General features: G+C 49.5%; 1 protein-coding gene and 1 non-coding gene across 3 annotated transcripts in view; both read left to right on the top strand.

The window, feature by feature from the left end:
- VAC14 (VAC14 component of PIKFYVE complex) overlaps positions 1-24,702 on the top strand; it is a 1,981,056-nt gene that overhangs the window by 817,133 nt on the left and 1,139,221 nt on the right. The gene's annotated exons all lie outside the window — the stretch shown is intronic.
- Positions 22,962-23,032, top strand: TRNAG-GCC (transfer RNA glycine (anticodon GCC)). Its single transcript has one exon. It is a non-coding gene; the product is annotated as a tRNA-Gly (tRNA).

Here is a 24,702-nt window from a genome sequence, read left to right as displayed (position 1 = left end):
GAGGATGGAGACTGCGCTGTTGGAGGTGTCAGATAATATCAGGCTCACCCTCAATGTGGGAACTCCAGTGATGTTGGCACTGTTGATTTTATCAGCAGCATGTGACACGGTCTCCCACTCTATTTCTACCCTCAGTCTTCACGAGGCAGGGCTATATAGCAAGGCGCTACAATTCCTCATAGAGTTCCTTGCCCATCAAACACAACCAGTCCGCTTGGGTATTATCAAGTACGACTGATGCATATGGACAAAGGGGATCCCCAGGGATCCCCTTTGCCCGAGTCCCACTATATTTAACATCTCTATGGCACCATTAGTTCGAATCGTTAGAGCCTGCGGTGTAGAGATCGTGCCATATAAAGGTGACACACAACTGCTGTTTTCCTTTGGTCCTGATCTTGACAAGGTGCAGAGTAAATTCACAAACTGCATGATGGAAGTCGCTGTCTGGTTGAGTAACAGCTGCCTCCAATTAAACAGCACCAAGACAGAGATCATGCTTTTTGGTAAGGCTACTGAGATATGGTCAGCTGATTGGTAACCCGCACATCTTGGTATGGCTCCTACACCTAAGCAGGTACTAAAAAAATCTGGGTGTGAGGCTGGATCAAGCTCTCTCCAAGGAAGATCATGTTACCTTTACCTGCGGCACATGTTTTGCTACCTTCAGGCTTTTAAAAAAAGCCCTGCCCTGGCTTCCCGACACCGCTAAAAAGACTCTGGTCCAGGCTATTATCTCCAGTCACCCAGGCTACGGGAACACCTTACTGATCTCGGTAAATGAAACCCTGCTGTCAAAACTGTCGGTGGTCCAGAATACCGCTGAGCAACTAATCTGTAACCTTCCTTTGCGCTTCTTCCTTCTTCGATCCTTAGAAAGCTTTATTGAATGCCTATTAGGAAGCAGGGCATCTTTGAACTTAGTTGTTTGACACACAAAGCCCTCTTTAACCCCTTCGATGCTCATGACGGAACGGTTCCGTCATGAGTGTCGGTTGGCCTGTGCTCATGACGGAACCGTTCCGTCATGAGTCCATAAGCCCAATGGAACGTTCAGCAGAGCGCACGAATTTGCGCCGCGCTGATGAGGTTAAGGCACAGCCAGCTTAACTGTCATCCCTATTAAATCCTTCTCTTCCTTCTAGATGTCTGAGATCATCGGACAAGGTGTTTTTGATGATTCCTCGCATCCGCACCTCCAGATATGGGTGTAGATAGTTCTCTTACACTTCCCCCTACCATTGGAACAAAGTATGGCTTTTTCTCTTGCCCTGCCTTGACTTCCTTCAAGAAGGGGTTTAAGACTTGGCTATTTTTTGATTTCCTCCTTCTCCTCTTGTACAGCGCAGCACCGAGATACTCCTTCGGGAGTGATTTGTGCGAGATACCAAGTGATCAAATAAACTTGCTCATGCATACACTCTATATCTCTCACTTAAACACACTCTCACCCGCAAGCACGCATACAACATCCATTTAAGAACATTTTTACTTTCCACTGCTGCCACCAAAGGTCCTAAGTGTACTTTATTTTTTATTACAATAATATTGAATAATAGATTATTATTTGATATTAGTATAATGAACAAGCATTTACAATGCAACGGTCTCGCCTTTGCCAAAGTTAGAGCTATTGGCATTGTAAATGACAACATTTTTATTTATGTGTTGGTTTTGAAAACAGATAAATTAATGGCATTGTCATTTACAATGCCAAAGCTTAATCTCTCGCAAATGGAAGATGGTTACAAAAATTCTTGAAAAGTGCTCTATAGAATCAGGAGGAGTCGGGGAGGGATAATGAATAGAGATAGAGCCAAGAAGGAAACACAAATTAAACCAGGGTGTCCTGGGACAGCAATTGGGTACCTGCTGACACTGGGGCAGAGAAGTCCGTGCGGGGAGGGCGGGAGCAGGAAACCATGAGTCTGGACCTGCGGTGAAAGGAATAGGGGTAGGGCAGAGGAACACGGCGTGAAAGGGTAGTTAAATGTCAGCCAAGAGGTTACCTGTAGCGAGTAAATCCGAGGTGGCTGGGCGGCGAATGATTAGATCCAGTCCACATCAAAGGAGGCAGCTGATGCGAAGTGGGACTGCAATCTGGGAGTAGGGATGACCAACGGCCCGGGGTAACTACCAGCGCGTATGGCAGAAGCACACTGGAAAGTACTGGCTGGGGCATCGTAAGCTTACCTAGGAGAAGGTTCTAATCGGCAGCAGGGATGCCGATGTCTGCAGGACGGGGAAGAAATCCGATCGGGCCCTGCAAGGTAGTGTTTCAAGGGTCCGGGATGTGTCCGGTAGCGAGACTAGTAAAGCGTCACACTCTTACTAATCAACGGTTCCGTGTTAAATGGAAACATGCAAGGGGAGGGTGGGGTCACATGGGTGTAAGGGGACGTGACACGTGGGAGGAAAAGGAGCTGGTGCATGCTCGCTCAGGGTCGTCAACGGCATGTGTGTGTGCATGCAATCCACTGCACATCCAGGAGACACGGACAGCGGGAGGGGGGGCGGGAACGGGCACACGGACAGCGGGAGGGGGGCGGGAACGGGCACACAGACAGCGGGAGGGGGGGAGGGGAACTGGGACACGGACAGCGGGAGGGGGGGATAAAGATGAATGCTACTGCCATGGCAGCTATTCTTCGGTTCCCCTTTTAATTTAAGGAGAAGACCAACCAAAAGAAATCACTAATAGCTAGATATTATCAAGGCCAAAAATGTAAATGCTAGATTCCTGGTGCTGCCTTGTTCCTAGTACATCAGAGTGCTGTAAGATGTTTTTCTTCTTAAGTCTGGGGTTTGCAGAGCAAATAAACCGAATTAAGCACCTTTTGCCTCAGGTAGTATTGGTTAGTATGTGCTTTTAGCAAGACTGTCATCTCTTCTGTTTCAGTAATAATTGTGTCCTAAAGCAGCAACTGCAAGTTCATGTTTCTTGTGCCCTGAGTGAGAGTGGTACTGCCTAAGTCAAAAATATGATACATCAAAGTCATTTTAATAAACGGACACGTTAACCACAACTATGTGGTAAACCGGATCTTAACTTCACCTCAGCTAAAAGGGGTGGTGAGAGATGATGATTGCAGCAGCTCATTATTTGAGAAACCCATACTCTGGAGGGTGTCCCTTGCAGTCAGGGGATCCTTTGATCGCCCTGCTGTGTTTGACCAGTTTTAAGACACGAGTCAATGAAGAATTTAAGCTCCATAGTTATGCCGGGAAAGTGGCTTGAACGCTCATGCCAATCTTCACGCACCCATTAAAAATGGGCTTAGGTTGCAATGATTTCCTTTGCTGGTGGCTGCTCATGAAAACCAGTAAACAATAGTAAAGCAGGAATATGCCTCTTTTTCCCGCTCTCCCTTACCCCGCTAATTCAGAACAAGGGCTAAACAGGAAACGAGGAAGTAAACTGTATCTCTCTAGTGACCACTGGCTGGTACTTTTGAAAGACTAAGTGTACAAATGCCTATTTTATCCTATTTCCCGACCGCAATAACCTGCGTTTTGCCCCCGGAGTTCGGTCGATCACAAAGTTAGTTTCGTTTTGTGCCATGGGGAACTTCAATGCTTTTATTTCATATTTAGATGTAGGCTGGAACTTGGCGGACATTGACGGTTATTGCATTTTATCTGAGTTCTTACTCCAAAATCCTTTCTTCAGAACACCTTAAATATTCCCAAAGCACAAAACTTGACATTTTCCGTAGTACGATACCACCTGCCCAATCTGAAGACAGAAGCGACAGATAATATTGACACAGTATTTCCCCATACCTGCCCTTATCACATACAAAGGATCAAACGGTTGGTCCTAGAAATAAAGTCACAGACTTTGTCAGACTATATGGAATATGGCACTACCTTACTCCTTGAAAGTCAGTCATCTCTTAGTGCTTTGATGTGCCTGACCTCTCAATCCTGAAAAGTAGGGTTGCCTTCACCATGATCATTCTGATGCCCTCCGATGTAGAGCAGCAGAAAATAACCCATTGTCTTGTCAAACCCTGTTCAGGTACCCCATAAACCCAAGAACCATGCGCTTTACCTTGGATTTTACTTTTACAAATCATTGGTTTCAGGAATGTTTTGCCATTTTTTCTAAATAAAATAAACCAAGACTACAACTCCCAATACATCTAGCAGTTGAACGAAAAGCACTGGTCTGGAATTCATGGTACCTGGCAACACAGTGCATCTGGAAAGATAAAACGACAGCACTCTCATGTTCAAGGGTGAGTAGGCTCTTCAACCAGAAGGTTTTATGAGTCCAAAGGTGCGCTACCTGCACAGACAGTCTTCTCAAAGCAGCCTGCCAGGCTTCACGTGCTTGTCACCAACTGCTGCCAGCCCTGTCTCCCCAGCCGCATCTTACCTTCTCCTTTACTCCATGTCAAGATTGTGCACCTCCACTAAGGAGAACGGGGCGATCTACCAGCTTGAAAAGGCAGTAGGCAAAGAGAACAGCGTGCGGTAAAGCAGCAGCAGCTTCAGGTCCGCCACCTCTCACCACACGGCCACGACCCATCTACCAACATAGAAGAGGGACTACACGGGCAGCATGCGATGAGCCCTAGCGAGATACAGTACTGTTCTGGATAGCTTTAAAACAAAAATTAAGTTGTCATACCTAATAAATGAATCAGGATTGCAACAATTCACTTCACGGTGTCCCCATTTTAAAGATTCGCCAGACACCCAGAGAAATACATGCCATTCACGTTTGTTTTGCTCGACACTCATAGGTACAGCCTACATTCGTACAGGGTGCCAAAAGGGCATGTCGTTATTTTTTTGGGGGGTGATCTTCTCTGTTGACACTCTTTGGAGACCCCGTACACACTCGGAGCCCCAATGCCCACCCTTGCTCACTCGCTGTGCCCCTCGGAGCCCCAATGCCCACCCTTGCTCTCTCGCTATGCCACTCCAGGTCAACGGGGGACCACTGAATTCAGGGGGTGGGGTGCCAGGAGGCCAGCTCACAAACTACTATGGGAGCCTCGTCTTCTGCCACAAACCCAACAGCGGCGCATCACAGCAATGAGTGCAGTGCCAGTCAACCCCTGCTAACAGCCGGACCGGCAATTCACAGACTGCAGTGCCACTTGATTAATACATGTTGTTACTTCAGGAGACTCGTGCCAACATCAAAAAGATGAAAGTCCGAGTTGGCCCTGCAGGAAGGTGCGGCCTAGGGGGTTTACCCGGTTCTCTGGCGCGACCCACTAGTCTATCATTCCAGCTCGTCTTCGTAGGCATGCTAGGCATCGCCCCCACCAGGGGCTCTTTTCAGCGCACTGAGTCCCTAACCTAGGTAGGGTTTAAGTGTCTGTCTACGTGAACCCAAAGACTGCCATGGGGGCTGGAAACCCAGATGCATGTTAACTATCAGGACTCGCCGGAAGAGTACTCCCGCACCCACTTCCCGCACAATCACAGAAGAATATCCATAATAACCCATAATACCCCGAAACATCCGAGTGACTTCAATGGAGTCTCATTCCGTGGGGCAGCCTCTCCCGTTCTATACTACTAGGAAACATGCAAGAGACGGCAACGGAGGCTCACTCCATACTACAGTGTCACCCATCGTCACTCTGCATGCTGCTACCGTCTCACCCGCAACCCCCAACGATTCAAGGGTCTCGCTCCATAGTACACTCTTACCCCTAACTACTCGCCATGGCACACTCTCGCCCCCAGAAATTAGGAAGAAACCAAGGGAGTCTCACTCCATAGTAGGCTCACCCCGATCTACTCGCCATGGTACACTCACCCTTCGCCACTATGAAGAAATCAAAAGAGTTCAGTCTCGCTCTATGGTACTGTTTCACCCAGAAATACTCTTGGTGGTACACTCTCGCCCTCGGTCCCTCTGACGAATGATAGAACTTCGTTGGAGCCTGACCACACAGTAAGGTCTCACTCATAACCAACAAGCAGAATCCAAGGGGCGCCACTGGGGTACCCGTCAAGAATACGGTCTCACTCTTAAGCACCGCATGGCTCTACTAATGGGTCTCCGCACAAGCACCCAGGGCCAGCATCAGAAACCGCACCTATAAGACAAGTCTCCCCAATGAGCGTGGTCTCAATCCAAGGAGTACCGTGACGCCCACGCACATCCTTAATCACCCAATACTTGCAAGTGAGTGGCAAGCCTCACAATCTGACGCCCCGAACCTTGTGACAGCCGTCCTTAGTTCCCAGGCCTGCCATGTGCAGCCCGGGGGTCAGAATTACCTTAAAATGTCCATGCCTTTTCATCTCCTCTGCAGACACCACCAAAAGGGCAAAAGAGGGTCCCAAAATCAAATAAAACGAAGCCAGCACATCTCACGGGGTTCAGGTACAAAAAAGCCATTCACAGGGAGCCAGGAACAAAAAATTTGCGTCTCCAGCAGCCTGGTTTCTCTCTCCCTCCAAGTCCTGTGCAACAACTGGCCCCTCTCCCAGTCTGCAGTGCCTCTTAGAGATCACAGGAGGTGGGGATAAAGGGAAGGGGGCGGGAGGGGAGGAGGAGGGAGGGGGGTTCGAAGGCTCTCTTACATATCCCACCTTTGAAACAAGACAACAGCTGAGGAGCACGGAGAGGAGCGCTTGCTATCATATGACCCTGAAGGCTCTGGCTAATAGTGGACGGTGGTGAGACCGCGGCGGGAGGGAGGAGGCACAGAGAGTGGGCGGGCGGGAGGGAGGAGGCACGGACAGTGGGCGGGCGGGCGGGAGGGAGAAGGCACGGACAACGGGAGGGAGGGCGGGGGATAAACAAGACGAGGTAGGCTCGGATGAACTTAAAAGTTCATAGATAGGTTGGACAGCATCGAACACGGACAGTGGGCGGGCGGGAGGGAGGAGGCACGGACAGTGGGCGGGCGGAAGGGAGAACTTCGAGAAGGCACGGACAACGGGACGGCAAGAGGGAGGGTGTTGGGGGCAGGACTTAAAAAAAGACATGGAAACGCCCCCGGGTGGCGTCGTGATGGGGAAAGAGTGATGGAGAACCATGTCTTCCAATTGCTAGCCTCCATTTATGGAGCTAGCTAATGGAAGTGCAGGCGGGACAAAGCCCTCATACTGTTCTAACATAAGATTTCGCCTGCGCGAACGCTGCTGCGCAGCGAACGCCAGGCGAAACCTAAAAAGGGGCAGACCATAATGAATGTGGAGCCGCATCTGTGTTCTTGGCACTGATTTTGCCACCTCTGAGGCCAGGGGTTGCAAGGGACAAGCCAGTGGTGACATTTGTGACCCCTGGTGGCCCTTAAATTACGTCCTTGTGTGCACATGCCTTAATTGCTCACAGGTAGCCTCACACAGAAGGGACTTTGTAAAAAGAGGTGCCGACATAGGTTAGGCCTTATAATATTAGGGGGCAGTCTTAGATAGGTCAGTAAGGTTTACTGGAAAATCTATCGTGCTTTCAGTGGTATCCATTCTTTTTAGTAGTAACAAGGGAACCCAAAAAGGTACCTAGGGACCATGGGCAAACTATCTTTTTGAGAAAACAACGGTCCTTAGGATAAACAGCATGAACAATAAAATGAAATATAGACTGGAATCAGTAATATATCAAACAATTTCAGTACCCAGCCGGGCCTGAAAATCTTTATTCAAATATATGCATGGATAAGCGAGACCACCAGGGGGGTCAAATTCACTATCTGATAGGGTACAAGCCTGCACCTATCCAGAAATCACTCAAAAGAGGTTCAAGAGTGAGAGATAGAAAAATAGAAAAAGAAAAAGACAAGAAATATCAGGCAAGAGGAACGTGGGAGCCAACTGTCCCTTGCATTTTACATCAATTTTAAGCAAGTTCGGACAAATAATTACTGTAATAGAATAATCACAATGGCAAAAATTACAGAATTGCTAAAAATGTCGACGGCGTTTCGATCCCTGGCTCCTAGTGAACTGGGATCATCATCAGGACTTTATGTTAAGTTGCCTGTTTTGCTATTGAAGCGCCTTTTCAGAGTTGGAAAATAAGAGAAGACAAGAAAGGAAAATTCTTATTTAAAAACGACACATCTGTCAGACAGTGTACACAGAATTCCACATGTTATTCTTTTTTTTTTTATAAATTCTTTTTATTGTTGCATCAGGCGAATCATAAGTACAAGAAACAAGACATCGCGGGGGAGCATCAACATTCCGCTCTACCCGCCTTTACGCAACTTTTGAAGTAGTCAGTTACATAGCATTCATCCTGACGAACTTATTTTTCATTTTCACCCCGAACTCCCCCCCCCCCCCCCCCCCCATCTACTATAAGTAAAGGCATTAACTGAGAGACCTCTCCTCGAAGCCCCCCTTCCCGCCCTCCCCCCCCCAAGCAGCTTGACACCCTTCCCAACAACCCCCCCCCCCCGACCCTCGTGACTCCCTCGGCCCTCTAAGTTGTGTGACATTGAGTATAAGCAATCCCCATGGCCCGAAACCTTCAAGAGTACAAATGCTGGGATCAGCGACATACGCACCATCCCTGTGATCCACCCTACCACCCGCCCACTTCCCCCATCGGTCCCACCCTCCTACTCCAATCCATGGTAGTGCCTCCACTTAGCCCATATTTTTCGAAATTTTCGTGGGCACCCTCTAGCTTTATATGTAACACGTTCAGCTGCCATATACATATCGAGACCTCTTCTCCATTCCTCGAGATTGGGTTTCCCAGGCGCCCCCCACAATCTTGCAATATCTCTTTTTGCGACTACCAGGGCCAGCAGAAGAAAAATGAGTAAGTATCGCGTGATATCCACCTCCGTGGACATTCCCAAAAGCGCCAGTTTGGGGTCCTTAGGTATCTCTACCTCCAGTATCGCACTCAATTCATTGAAAACCTCGTCCCAATATTCCTGTATCACTGTGCACCCCCAGATGATGTGGAAGAAATCGCCTGTTTGGTGCTGGCATCGTAGACAAGTGGTGTCGGTAACCCTCCCCATCCGGAAAAGCCTCACTCTGTCAAAGTAGGCCCGATGAAGGACCTTAAACTGAATGAGGCGAAGCCTCGATTTTATGGCCACTTCTCGAGGGTGCATGAGTATGAGTTCCCAATCCAGGTTCTCCAGCGTGCCCACATCTGCCTCCCACCTCTCCCTGAGAGCCTGTAGATCACCCAACATGTTATTTGTCAGTGTTTTGTAGGTCATGGATACCGCCCCCCTCTGTATCTGTTCTTGCAGTAGGCGGCCCTCGAGTGGTGCAAACTGGGGTATGTCTGTGAGAGATATGTTCTGTGCTCCCCATGCATGTCGCAGCTGTATGTATTTGTAGTATTGGGTTCTCTGGAGTCCAAATTCCTGCTGCAGCGCCTGGAAGGTTTTAAGTTCCCCCCTTGCTATGACATCCCCAACTGTGGAGATGCCAATGTCATCCCATCTTTGAAACCCTCGCAGCTTGTTCAGTTCAGTCGGCCACCTACATGACCATAGGGGTGTTTGGCGGTGGGCCTTTCATGCCAGCCCATTCTAACCGTCGCTCTGCGCCACGCCAACAGGGTAATCTTAGTCGCAGGGAGGAGCTGGCGGCCCCCTCTCCCCCCATATAAGAAGTGGAACACCGTCCTATTGCCCCATTTAGATCTCTCTAGTGCATAGGTGGGGTGATCAGCCGGGGCGTGTATCCAATCGTTGATCGGAGTAAGGTGTTCCGCCCAGTAATAGGCCTCAAGATTAGGCAATGAGAGTCCCCCACTATATTGGTGGCGCTGCAGAGTCGTGAGTGCCACCCGGGACTGCTTCCCCAGCCACAAGAAAGAGCGGAGATCGGTATGGATTTTCCGCAATGTCAGAGCCGGTAAGGGATAATACTCATTTTGGAGGGCGTATAAAAACTTCGGTAGTAGGATCATTTTATACAGGGCGGCCCTACCCAAAATGGTGAGCGGGAGCGGCCTCCACCTATCCATCTCCGCCTTTGCTGCCACCAAAACTCTGTCGACATTGTCTGTGTAGGAGCGCCGCTTATCTCGGGTGATAAAGACCCCCAAGTACCGGAAGCCTACCGTGGTGTGGAGGAGCAGCTCAGGCAGTTCCTCCCCTCGCGGGGCACCTTGTGGGTCGTAGAGGACCGACTTATGCCAGTTTATAGTATGTCCGGCCACCGCCCCAAAGTCGCCTAGTTCCTTGAATAAGGCCGGTATTGTCCTAGCCGGGTCGGTCACGTACAACAGCACATCATCGGCGTATAGGGAGATCTTCTCCTGTTCAGTGGCCGATTCCCCCCCAGTGGAAGCCAGTCACATCTCGATTAAGCCGGATACGGATCGCAAGGATCTCAATCGTGAGGGTAAAAAGGAGTGGGGATAGCGGACACCCCTGTCGCGTCCCCCGCTCTATCGCGAACTCTCTCGACATTCGCCCATTTATTCGCACTCTAGCCCTAGGTTTCGAGTACAGAAGTCTCACCCAGTGCTGGAACTTGGGCCCAAACCCAAACCGTTCAAGGGTCCCCATTAGGAAAGGCCAGTGGACCGCATCGAATGCTTTCTCTGCGTCCAAGGAGAGGAACCAATGTGGCTCACTTCTGTCACAGACTTCCTGGAGCCAGTTGTGGGTGCGCCGCAGGTTGAGTTTGGTGGCCCTGTCCGGCAGGAACCCGGACTGGTCTGGGTGGACCAGGCCCGTTATTACCTGTCGTAGGCGCCTTGCCAGAATAGTGGCCAGGATTTTAGTCTCAATATTTAGCAGGGAGATTGGGCGATAGGAGGAACAGTCTCCACGGGGCTTGCCTTCCTTGTGGATCGGGATTATGGTAGCTAGGGCCAGGTCCGGCGGGAGGCTTCCGGAGGCGAACGCACCCGCATATAACGACTTCAAGTGACGTGAAAGGAGGTCCCCCGTTCGTTTGAAGAACTCCGCCGGGAAACCATTTGGTCCCGGGGCCTTCCCCGGTTTCAGGGCAGCCATCGCCTCTGCAATTTCATCTAGGGACAGGTCGGCTTCCAAAGCCTCACTATCTTCGGGGGTCAACTGCGGAACTTCCATGCTATCCAGGAACGACTGCACCACCTCGCGGTCCCCTAGGTCCCTCGCCCTGTAGAAGTCTTCGAAATAGGTCGCAAAGGCCTTTGCTATAGTGCCGTCCGTGGGCGCCCGCGCCTTACCAGGGAGCTCAACCCAATCCACCCACCTGGCAGCTCGCTCCCGCCTGCTCAGCCATGCCATGAGTTTCCCGGATTTGTCGCCGACATCGTACAGGCGATGTAGGGTGGCCAGCGCCCGTGTACGCGCCTCGTCCGTGATTAGCTCTCTATACAGCCTTTGAGTGTCTAGCAGTATTCTGAGATCTACCTCCTCCTTCGTTCTGTGATATTCAGCCTCTCAGGTCAAGATGTTTGCCTCCTCCTTCGCTATGGCCTCAGTGCGTTTCCTTCTGGCCTCCCCTACCCTGGATTGGAAGCGGTCCCTCAACACCGTTTTCATGGCTTCCCATAGTGTCACCCCGGACTGTACCGATCCCTCGTTTTCCTCCATAAAGACTCTGATATCCGCTCTTATGCCCCCTAGAATTTCAGGAGTCTGTAAATCCCATGGCGACATATGCCACTGTGCCTGACCTCTCCCCCTTCCCCGACCTATGTGTACGAACAGCGGGGAATGGTCCGAGATACCCCTCGCCCTGTAGTCTGCCGAGTCCCCCGCCGAGAGTTCCTGTCTCGAAGTGAATATGTAATCTAGCCTAGAGAAGACCTTGTGGGCCCCAGAGTAAAAGGAGTAAGCTTCTTGGGTAGGATGGAGCCACCGCCAAACGTCGGTGAGACCGATCGTGTCCATTCTACGCGCCAAAGCAGTCTCTGCAGCCACTGTGTGGGGGTTCCCAGATCGATCGCGCGTCGTGCACATCACGTCATTGAAATCCCCCCCCACAATCTGTACCGTGTCAGCCGTGTCTAGCAGAATGGTCGTGATCTCCTGCATTGTTCGTGTTTGTAATTTGGGTGGAGCATAGACCGACAGCAGAGTGTACCTGCGCCTCCTCCATGTCCCCATCACCCCGGCAAATGAGCCCTGTGGGTCCAACCATGTACGTGTTACTGTGAAAGGTGCCGTTTTCCTAACGAGTATCGCCGTGCCCCGTGAGTCCATGGTGTATCCCGCGTGTGCCACGACTATGTATTGCCCGCGCGCTAGAAAAGCACAGCGGTTCCCCCTCAAATGTGTTTCCTGAAGGAAGATGATGTCATGTGCTACTCGCTTAATATATGCATTAACCAGGCTCCTCTTAATTTTGGAACCCAGTCCGTTCACATTCCAGGTTAGCGCCTTAACCCCGGCGCCTTCACCGTTTGGTGCAGCTAGTGTACTCGCCATTGTATTACATGGGGACTATTGAGTACCGGGCCCCAGGGCCGGGATGGTAGCAAGGGTGAACTTTCTCGAACTCGCTGCTTCATGCACATCTGTCTCCCTCCCTCCCCAACGTCCCAACACCCCAACATGAGGTAAACTGTAACCAAACCCCATCCCGCACCCCCTTCCCCACCTCCCTCCCCTTCCAGTTGCATCCCAATCCGGGTCTCAACTATCCGTGGGAGAAGGCCTGTCGCCCTCCCACACATCCCACCCTCAATCAACAGTAACCAGTGTTAAGAACACAGAAAACAGTAGTGGGGGTGTGCCAACTTGCTTGCTCCGCATCGCCGAGCCGCCATCATTTCCCGCTCCCAGTATACCACAGTTCACGAGTGTGAGTCTTGTGTGTCCACTTGTCCCTCATGGCTTGTAGAGTCTTGTTCCAGTTGCTGGATTTCTTTAGCCAGAGGGTGCAACGAATCACTCCTTGTATCTTCCTCCTCCTCCCCGGATGCTCGGCCTTCCGATTCCTCCACATCTTCTTTTTCGGAGCGGATTCCATTTCTCAGGCTGCCAATTCTCGAGCCCGCCACTGAGTCGGTACCCGGTGACGCCGATCTGCCTCGTCTCCCGTCCTGTAGGTTCCTCGTCCTGTATGGAGTCCCCGGCGTCTTGTTCTGCGTTCTCCTCAGTCTTCGACGCTGTGGCTTCGGCCTCTCCCATGCCGGTCGTTCTCGCAGTGACCGGTCGAGCGCTGCCTGGCCCGCCGCCTCTCTACTATTCAGGATAGGGCGCTCCTCTAGCCACTGCCATGCGTCATCCGGGTGTGGCAAGAAGATGGCTTTGCCCTGATAGATGACCTTGAGCTTGGCCGGGAAGAGGAGCATATACTGAATGCTGAGGGATCTCAGTTTTGCTTTTACGGCGTCGAAGGAGCGGCGCTGTTTCGAGACCTCCTGACTGTAGTCCGGGAAAATCATTATGGTGGTATTTTCGAAACGGATCTCGCCCATACCCCTGGCTTCTCGTAGGATCAGATCTCGATCTGCGAAGTTCAGAAATCGCGCTATGACCGGTCGTGGTCTCGCGCCCTCCGGTGGCTTGGCCAGAAGCGCCCTGTGCGCCCTCTCTATGATAAAGCACGAGGAGAATCGTGCCGTCGGGAAGGTCTTTTTGAGCCAGTCTAGGAGGAAGGCGGTCATGCTCCTTTCTTCAATCCCTTCTCTAAAGCCCACAAAGCGTAGGTTGTTCCGCCTTGACCTATTTTCAGCGTTGTCCACCTTCCACAGGAGTTGGCGGTGGGAGGCCTGGAGCTCTGCCATGTCCTTCTTAAGTTCAGAAACCGACTTCTCATTGTCCGTCAACCTCGACTCGGCCACCGTGATCCTGTCTGTCAAGTTTCGAAAGTCCTGGCGCAGCAGTGTCACTTCGGACCCTACCTCCCCTATCTTGGTTTCCAGGGCCGCTCGTGAAGCTTGGATGTCCGTTCTCGACGCCTGTATGGCCTCCAGTAGCATGTTCGTATCGTTGCGTGCGCCAGAATGCATGGGTTGTGGGTCCACCGTAGGTCTCGGAGCAGCGAAATTGTCCATTGGGCCCTTGCTCGCCGTTTTGGGTATTGTTTCCTTCTTGCCCATAACTGCGTCGTCTGGAGGCCGGGCGCCTCTGGGCTAGATCCCCGCTCCGCTGTGCTTCCGCTGTGCTACCACTGTACTCGGTCGTGTGTCTGAGGCAGAGGCAGAGCTACAGGGCGCCCCGACTGGTCAGTTCCCTTGGGCAGCCTCTCTAGAGTCTCTGGGTCCATGCACACATCCCGTCCTGGGTGCGGGTAGCCGGGCGGTGTTCCCCTAGTCGTGTCTCGTGAGGAGCCTTCCCCCCCCCTAGCCCGGGTCTCAGGGCATAGGCACCGGCAACGTAGCGCCGTGGTTGGGGGCGTCGAGGTATCGGTCAGCCGCTCCCTTTCCCGTATGGGGTGCCGGTTTCCAGGACTACAGGGCCTGGTACACTTACTCCCGGTGGGCCCCCGAGTTCCTGTGTGGTTCGATCGCCGTCCCCTCGGCGTGTTCTACTGTGCGGCCTCCATGCTGGTGTGGCACCTCCGATTCGTATCCTCTCCCGATAGGCCGATCGGGGCTCACCCTCGTGATGTGGGGCCCACCGTCTCTCCTCACTGGGGCTGGGGTGAGTACAGGAGGGGGCCCTGTCGCCGCCACACTCCAATCTTGGGGAGCCAGGGGGTATTCCTCAACCCGCGCCTCGTGCGTGTCCCCCCCGGGATTCTCACCGCCTCGGTGCTGGACCCCCAGATGTAGGCACAAGCGGTCCAGTGCTGGCGGCAGGGGGCTCGCGGTGTCATCCAGTCGCTCCCGATCCGGGATGGGCCACAGGGTTTCCGGGGCAGTACGAGCAAGCCTTCCCCCTCCAGGCAGGCCTCAGTGGTCTTCCGCGGCTCAAGAGCCATCCCGCCGTTTTCTTTCAGTGCGCGGCCGCCATATTGGTAAAGGCGGGCGCCGCTACCGAGGTCAGTCCCCGGGTCAGGTGCCGGACATGTGCGGATCCCCTCACCTCTGTAGAAGGCTCACCGACGCTCCGTCTCTGGTCCCGGTCGCAGCTGCTGCACGGCGACGGGATCAATGGGGGGATCTCGCCGTTGTCATTACACCACCACCATGTCGGCCGCCATCTTGGGTAGGTGGTCGGCGGTCGTCGCTGTCCTGCTCCCGTTGTCCGGTGGAGACGGTGAGCGACCGTCCGCCCGGCGGCCGTCCACCCGGTCAAGCCTCCACCAGCCCGCGACATCAATTTGCGGGACCGCCGGCTCTCGGCGCGCGCCGTACTCCCCAGGTGCCTAGGCCGCCATCTCGATCTCCGGGATGCGGAGGAGTCAGCGTCATACACTGGAGCCAGGCGGGGCAGACTCCGTTTCAGGACCACAGCAGCTCGTAGCAGGTAATCGGGTATCAGTTCCCTACTTTTTGATGGCGTTTCTGGGTTTTGGGGGATATTGAATGTCGGATAATGAGCGGCTCGGCCGGAGCTCTATGCAGGCACGTCTAGTCGGCCATGTTGCTGGCCACGCCCCCTCCACATGTTATTCTATCGCAACAAGTCAAAGTGTCCACAAGTTGATTATACACACCTGTTCTCACTAACATTTCATATTGTACCGTCCCCATTTTCTGGACGAGTGCACATGCGGTACTTGTGATGATAAATGCCACGGTTTGGAAGATGTTAAACAAAGGTGTATATCGACAATATCATGCTGGTTGCTATAGTACTGGTGAAGATTTCACAAGTGCTTGAACTTTCTAAGAAAATCGGGTGTATCTTATATAAGTGAGGTGGTGTGTGATCATGCAGATCATTTGAAAGAAACGGCGAAACAGTCTAAGTGCCTATTTCAAAATACATAGTGACATGGTGACTCAAAGTGAATTAAGGCTGGTATGAACAGCCGCGCCGTGAGTAACAAGCAGGGGGACCAACCTGTCAAGTGCTGTTGCACTATGAGAGTCAAGGGTGGGGGTGAATTGGCGCTAGTCGATTCGAGGACGATTCCTATAGATGAGGGAAGTTGGGTTAATATGTACCCATGCGTCATGCAGCTCGAGTTATTTCGAGGGGAGTGCATAATTACCTCAGAAAATTGGTGGAGTCGGGACCTCAGGCTAATGGCTGTAGGTCACTTCACTTGGTTGATGAAAATTATTAATCCAAATGGGGGCGTGGGCTGGAAATAATCAACACGCTGGAAGAGACATGGAATCGTGTCAGGTAAAAATATAACTAGGGAAGGGATTAGTTGAATTCCTAGGGGCTTACATCCTTACCTCTGTTCCACAATCGTTTCAAACTTGCTCACGAATCGAGCAGTGATCAGTCGGCAAGCTCAATGGCAATGTTCCGACACTGCGAGAATCCGGAAGTGATTTCGGCATCCAAACACCCCGGTGGATTTAAGTGAGCGAGGGAAGGGAAGTGAGGCTGCGTGTAACTATCGCGGCCATATTGGAAAGGAGCCCCATTCATGATTCGTCGATCAGAAACCCGTGAATGCGTGGTTTAAATTACACAGTATCATACAATTTACAATTGTTTTTACCATTTTCGGGAAAATATACAATTAATAGCTGCATAATTAGTCCTGGTATCCAACTGAAAAACCATCAAACTTGGGCAATAATTAGCTGAATAGTCAAAACAATTAACCAACCATTACCTGTTCGTTCAATTACGTTTTCAGAAAAGTTTTTAGAGAGCAATAAGCAGAGGAGTTACAGAAGTCCAGCCCAATCTTCTGTTGGATTTAGGCCATTCCGTATTATGTCCGAAAGTATTATACATTTCAGTTCCTCTTTATTAAGAAGTTGGGACATGTTTCCTCCTCTGGGTGGCAACTTTAGTACTTTCAAGATGGTCCACCGCAGCTCATCTTCCTTATGCTTGGCATTGATGAAATGTTCCACAAGTGGGGCATTAGGAGTTTGGCATCGGATGCGGCTCTTATGCTGGCAGATCCTTGTTTTAACCTTCTGCGTTGTTTGACCCACATACATTTTGTTACACAGGCATTGAACCATATATATAACATTACTCGTGTTACAGTTTGAGAGGGAAGAGCTTGTAAAAGTAATGTTGTTAAATACCCTGGTCTTTCCCTCGATGGTTAAATCACATACACTACAGTTACCACATTTCACATGTCCAACAATGGGGGACAGACCCCATACAGCTTCAAGTGTGGAAGATTGAGTGGGACTTGGCAGTGCTGCACGGACTAAATGATCCTTCAAATTTTTGCTTTTTTTGAAAGCGAATAACGGACGTTCAATTTCTAATACACCTGCATTAATGATTGGCCAGTGGTGGAGTACCATTTTTCTCAGTTTGTTTGATACTGGTGAAAATGTCGTGATACAGGCCAACCTTTCTTGTACTTTCTTTGGAGTGGGTGTAAGCAGGGTCTCCCTGGGTCTATACCAGGCTCTCTTGAGTGCGTTTTTGACAATTCTCCTAGGGTAACCCCTTACTTTGAGTTTGTCTGCTAGGATGGCACCTTCCTTAAAGTATCCATACTAATATAATAAAGAGAGAGCCCAAACCTTTGAGGCGGGTAATCTCAGGAACCACAGCACCAATCACAACACCCAATACAGCGTTGGAAAGGGCAGTTGCAGCAGAAGGACATAGGCTATGCAGACGCCCACCATATACATTTAAAAGGTAAAAGAAGCGTGCCAGCAAAGTAGTCCCTTGTGGACGTGTCTGCGTTGTGCTGTGGGCGTGTGCTGGGGGCGTGAGAAACACTGGGGGCGTGTGGTACGTTCCGCCTTCATGCCATGTCTCATATCGTGTGCTGTGGGCGTGTGCGGGGCGTGGGATTACGGAAAAAAAAGCGAGCGTTGTGCCCAATATTTCATTGTTTTTTCTTCCCAGGTTCTGTACATTCCAGCTCCGGCTGTCCACCCTGCTCCCTTTAAATACCCCTGTACCCCATAATCATAACCCACCCTTACTCCTTAAAATACCCCAACACCCTTAAACACTAACCCATCTTAACCTTATAAATATACCCTGTACCCCAAAACCTACCCCTAAACCCTAAAAATACCCCGGTACCCCAAAACCCAAACCTAGCCCTGAACCCTAAAAATACCCCTGTACCCCAAACCTACCCCTGAACCCTAAAATACCTCTGTACCCCCAAACCTGGCCCTGAACCCTTAAAATACTCCTGTACCCCAAAACCCAAACCTACCCCTGTACCCCAAAACCTAGCCCTGAACCATAAAAATAACCCTGTACCCCAAAACCCAAACCTAGCCCTGAACCCTAAAATACCCCTTTACCCCAAAACCCAAACCTAGCCCTGAACCCTAAAAATACCCCTGTACCCCAAAACCCAAACCTAGCCCTGAACCCTTAGAATACCCTTGTACCCCAAAACCCAAACCTACCCCTGAACCCTAAAAATACCCCCATACCCCAAAACCCAAACCTAGCCCTGAACCCTAAAAATACCCCTGTATGCGTGGTAAAAGCATATAAAATGTAATGCCATGCGTTATAATGGCATTGCGGAGTCATAGTATTTTCGTAATGAAAGTATGCGGAGTGATGGTATGCGTAAAGAAAGTTGCGGAATAATGGGTGTTTACCCTCCCCCGGTAAGTACATTGGTGGCACGGCGGCCCACATCTCCAACAACATACTCATATTTTTTCACCACCGATTTGAAAAATGCACAGGTCTCTCTCATTGATGGCCAGCACCGACATACACTTTTAGACACACTCCCGCCACAAGTTCTAGAATTGCAAACTTTAGAGCTGGGGAGCTACGTTCGAATCTCGGCATCAGCTCAACATCCTGTGATTCCAGGCAAATTGCTTTGTCTCCCCGTGCCTACCACAAATGAATGTGTTCTTCTGTAATGTAAATTGTGCTCATGCCATGTTGCCGAGTTCGTGCTATATAATATTGCAAGGAAAAATAAAGTAGGGAAACTCGGGTTCACACACTACTGAACGCGCACTCTTAATTGCATCAACAGTGCACTGTGAATCAGAGCGTTTCACAGGCCTGTCACAGATAAGAAATGCTATCAAAACGAAATCCTACAAAACAATACACTACTGGCCAGCAGCAATTTATACCCGGACAACGTCGGGACGGGCTGCTAGTTATACATATAAGTGAAATCTGCCTTAAAGTGCAGTGTCCCTCCATTTAAGTCTTCACAGTCTTGCGACGTATTAAACTAGTGTAATATATGCACGACAAGTTTGGTTTTGTAGGTTTCTTTACCATGCATATGCATGTTATGGGTCATCAAGAATTGACTCAGCTCATAATCAGATTCCAGGCTTTTGTCCCACTTCTCCGCGCCAAGTCAATTACACGGACCCCCCTTCCCCTGCGCTGTCACCGAGCTAATTAAAGGAGGGTGGGGAACAGCCCAGCTGGTCCCAGAGGTGTTAAATTCCTCTGCTGCCTGGCTGAGAGCTTTACAAAGGCAAGCTACGGGCCTTGCTTCCTGCTTATTTCCCCAGCCCACCTGTTTCGCCCCTACCCTTTCCATACAGATGATCCTCCTATCTGCAACTCGCAGCCTTCTGTAACAAGGTGCTCAATCTACTGAGCAACCATAGTAGAGCTTAATGAAGTTACTTTTAAGATGCTATGAAGCCTCACGACTTTTGGTTTTGTGCCTCTGGACCCACCAAGCTCCTATGCAGTTTGGAACGGGCTGATCTCATATGCCTACGGGGGACTTTTGCCTTTGTTGTGCAAAGATTGCACATTGTATGTTGTTAAAAGTAGGCAGATCTCTTCAGTTGTTGCTACAATCCTGTCAGTCGTGAAGATAGTAAATAATTTGTTATTTGTTATGTTGTTTAAGATCACACCCAGAGTGAGTGTATTCTTGGGATTCTGTCTCACCATATGCTCATCCAACTGCTAAACTATCTCATTCGGAGTGGGCCATCTTGCATACAACATTAAGTCACTTGTGAGCAAATGGGGTTGCCGCAGGTGCACTGGGTTCTATGAACCTACTGCACTGATGATAAACATGCATGTGGAGAGGGCAACACGACTGTACCTTACAGCAGTAGATTGCTGAACAAATCTTTAGTCAACATTGGAAAAATGCCTTGGCTGGCACCCCGCCACTCAGGACAGGATGGCACACGGTGACAAGACAGATCTAGGCATCATGTCACAGCTCTAAAGTAAAATTGTGATCGGTTTGGTAAAGTGCTCATTGATCTTGTGTTCACCTTTCCCACGCCTGTCTTTACTCATTCCTGTATTATCTGTAAGTTTTCCTTTCCCTCCTCGGGTCCCATACATATGTCTACACTCCCTATATATGTCTCCACGTAACCCAGGAGCCCCTCCCAGACCTCTCGCACTCCTTTTGTTCCCTTTGCTGGGTCCCCATCTAGTCCCATGTAACTGCGCAGCTTGAGGGGCGAAATCTACTTAAAGGTCTTGATTTATTTATTCAGGCCTCTTACAAGCAAGCTTAGTCTCGAAAGAGGGCGTTGAATACCTGGTCTTCCGTAGCAGCATCAGTTATTTTCTACTTTACGTTGAAACTGGCAGCTGATGGATCACATGACTTGCATGCCTTTATATAGTGCTTTGATCTTTGTGACTGGGTTGAATGTTTTCATTGTTCAGCATTCCGTCCATCAATTGTTCCTTTTGCTTTTGTTGCCCTAAATGGTAAGGGTATGACCGGACGTGGGTCCCATGCTCACTGTGCCACTGGATTCATCGTAGCCTGGCTGATGAATGAATGAAAATAGATTTATAAAGCGCATGGCTGCCCGAGAGCGTCCCAGCGCTATAGAACAAGAACAGCTGAGGAGGGCGCTAAAGTTTAGGAGTCCAGAGGAAACAAAAAAGTTTTAAGGAGCTTGCGAAACCTCAGATAACTAGGTTCAGCTTGAATCCGGACCGGGAGAGCATTCCATAGGGTGGCCGCGTTCACTGAGAATCGGCACCCCCCTGTACGAGCTTTCTTGTCTCTCTGAACTATGGCCAAATTTCCCTGGTCTGAGCGAAGGGACCTAGTGGCCTTATATGGGCAGACCAGACTCTCTAAAATAGGGGGTCCCTTCCCCTGTAAGGACTTATGGGCAATGCATAGGGACTTGAATCTAATCCTTTCACGTATTGGCAGCCAGTGAAGGGCTCTAAGTGCAGGTTTGGCTGAAGATCTACGAGAAGTGCCAGTAAGCAGCCTGGCCACCCAGTTCTGAACACGTTGGAGGGTGTTAATGGTAGATTCAGGGTCGGCCAAATAGAGGGCATTGTTATAGTCTAATCTAGACAGAATTAGCCCTTGAATAAGCAGTTTCCTCGAGAGGTGATGCCCCAAAACGAAACCGGTACAAGGATGCTTGTTTCCGGTCCAGGGAGGACCTGGCTTGGCAGTTCGGGCTGGACTGTTACAGTGAGGAACAGGGTCAAGGCGGATTTGCATATGGCTGGATCCAAACTGGGGTGGCGTTGTGAGCAATAGAACAATGGATTAAACCCAGCTCTGTGACTGGGGGTGAATATTTGCACTGTTCAGCTTTCCGCCCATCATTTGTTCCTTTTGCTTTTGAGTTGCATGCAGACTTGTGATTTAAAACGGCGTAAATAGCAGCTGTTGATACTGCCTAACTGCTCGGCTTAACCTATGCACCAGAATGTTATCACACAGGAGAATATAGCAAACAAACGCTGTCAGACACTTTAAACATTCTCATTTCAAAGTGGAATGCTCTGCTAAAACAATTTCCGTTGATTTACGTCGGAAAACTAATCGTTAATAGTAAAATTAATTGCTGCAATTATGTCGCCAAATTTCCATTTTTGTGCCTCATAATGTCAATTATTGTGCCACAAAATGTGCAAATGTCTGCAACATCCTGGGGGGAGGGGGTGTATCTTCAGTGCAATCTGCCGGTCTGCCTGGGTTTTATTTGTTGGCTTGTCCGTGTATGTATGTGTTTATGAGAGGTCTTATGTAACTCAGGCGACGCCAGAGCCTTTTACAGTTGACAGAATATCGGAGGAGCCCTTATTGTTTAGAAGATTGCATTGGGTGAGTAAATGAAGGGTTAGTGTGCACCCTAGCTCCGTGTGTTAGTGCGTATGAGGCGGTAAAGTGCGTTTGCATTTCGTTGTTCGAAATGATGGAAAGCGTCACTGCCGGGTCCCTGAGGAGCCTTGATGGTAAGGGGCAGCCCTGCCCACCCCTCAGGGTTTGGCTCTCGTCTGAGCCTGCACTCGCTCTCTTAAAATCCCCTCCGCTCCGGCGCTGGGGTCCAGCGCATCCCTGTGCCATGCAGCCTCCGAGGGTAGGGGTAGGGACGTTATGCATGGGTGGGCATTTCCTTCTAACTGGAGTATTTACGCCGCGCGTCCCAAACGTCGGGCAGTATTACTGACGCGGACACGTTGTGTACGTCCTGCTGCGCGGTCGGAGAGGCCTGCACGTGGCCGCTGCCAGTGACGCAGGGCGCAGAGGGGGCGAAGAGGGTAAGGGGGCGCACTTTGAAGAAGGGAATGCAATGCTTCGGCCGCTCCTCGCCTGGAATGGGTTGTAGAGGAGGCTTCTTTCCACTTCTTCTGTTTTTGCTTCCTAGAGTTTCGAACATTTCTCGTTCGGACCTGTCAACGTACAGTGGAGGGCAGATGTGCAACAAAGCATCTATCTTTAAACACGGCTCATAAAATTACTTCAGGATATGTTCAGTGAATTAAGCCTTCCTGTCACTAGTACTCGCTTAAAACGGGGCGCTTTTAGCAAAAGACAGTTGATAGAGCGCTTTTACCCATCTTTACTATGTTCGGATTGTTTCTGAACAAATGTTCCACTTTTAGCACGACGGGCCTCTTAAGTTTTGAACATGTCATTGTGTGAACGAGATCTGCCCCTTGACAGTCTCAATACGAATTTCCCAATTCTAGTTGGGAGTTTCTGTCCTCTCCTCCTGGCCTATCTGTTCTGCAACTTCCCCTCGGACTGAGACGTCTGCAAGGCTCGGCTTCTTTTGCTGATGTGGCAACACGTGTCTTCTAACGGCAAGTATGGAGCGTACTGCAGAGTTTACATCAGCTGTTGACAGAATCTTTTCAGCTGTAGCATTGGTGGTTCAGTGGTAGAATTCTCGCCTGCCACGCGGGAGGCCCGGGTTCGATTCCCGGCCAATGCATTAATTGCACTTTTATGTTATTTTTGTTGCTTTACATCAGCACCTCCAAACAGAAATTCCGGTGAAAATTGTAATGCTATTTTTTTTAAACAGACTTTAAAGAGTTATATTATTTCAAGACACTTAAGTGAAGTGAAAAAGCTTCTGGGTGGGTGCACGTCCCTTCTATACGTCATCATACTTAGCCTCTCCAGCAGTGTTGTAATATCTCTGGTTATCTATGGTATTTACTAGTCATATGGTATTTTAAACAGTCCTATTCTTGCCATAAATAATCCCACTGTCAGTTCGAATACGGAAGTGTTGCTGCCGTCGCGGTATCTGATACAGGCTACTGGCCGTTACAGAGGCCACAAGAAATATGGGCTTCTGAATGATACTACTCAACCCACACTGATTTGCATTTGACATTCAGGACTTGGGCCACTACTATTGGTTTTCCCTGACAGTGGGATTATCACATGAAGCTGCAAGTTTTATAAGCAAACTATATTAATATTTGAGTTCTCAGGAATTCTCCTTTTCTATATGGTCCAAGAGATTTTTTACAAGTACATAGGCTGATTGTGCCTGGATTTAAATAACAAAGCCCTGATGAAGTTCCATCTGTGGAACGAAACACGTTGGCTGATGTCCAATTTTTAATTCCAATCGACAATAAAGATAATTTTAGATAAACTTGGAGCCAATTGACTCTGTTCTGGTGCACCTTCTCTTTTGCCCAAAATCTACAGAGCACTGATCCCAACCATGTAACCATCGTCCTGATGATGACCTCAAGTTATAGAGGTTGAAACTTCGTCGACCCTGCAACGCCATTTGTGGCTTTCTATTGGTAATTTCCTAATAACCACATTTTATGTATAGCTGTAAATATCTTACTTTGACCGTCACTGATTATTTTTCACTCTGCGCCGCTTCACGTTGTTTTCACAATCATATGTGTCACTGTGCCGTTTACTTACCCACACATTGCCAGTACACACCTGGTTGTTATGGTTACTGCAATCTAGTTGTACCTCTGTGCTTCTATAGGTAAATAACAACTTTGAATTATCATTTGGTCTCCCTTGTTCTTTTTTCCCCTGTGGTATGTGATTTACTCTCTTTCTAAATTATCTGTTTACATGATATTCCAGTTGAGACACTGTATTGTTGTTGCAATTACTACCCAGTCTCAATTGGGTTAACAGGTTTACTCCTGTTCTGTGTATTCCAAAATCTACAGTAAAGCATGTTACAGTTCAGTTTAATATTCCACATATTCTACAGATTCTAGTTCTATTTCAGCTCTAGAATGTGTTAGTTTCATCCAGCTATAGAGTTAAAAATACAGAAATTGTCACAAGGTAGATCAGAAGTCAAAGTGGGAAGAGTGAACTGGAGTAAGAATGATGAAATTGTATAGAACTTGATTCTTTACATTAGAAAACAACACTTTTGAAATGTATATTGAGCCCTTCTGTAAGAAAAGGCCCATTGAAGACATCCTGTATCTCTTTTTGTCCCATTACCCGCGCCTACTGCTATTAATCAACACAAAATTGTTGGAATTTTTGGCAGTGGGTTCAAGCAAGTGAGGAGATCTACTGGAGTTCTCTCAAGGTGGTGGTGATATGGTCCTCTGTCTTCAGGGTCATGATTAGCTATGCTGAAGTGTGCAAGATTCC

This window comes from Lissotriton vulgaris, chromosome 12 (assembly GCF_964263255.1).
Source record: "Lissotriton vulgaris chromosome 12, aLisVul1.2, whole genome shotgun sequence".
NCBI lineage: Eukaryota > Metazoa > Chordata > Amphibia > Caudata > Salamandridae > Lissotriton > Lissotriton vulgaris.
Note: the sequence above shows the minus strand (reverse complement) of the source record. Positions and strands in the feature narration are given on the sequence as shown.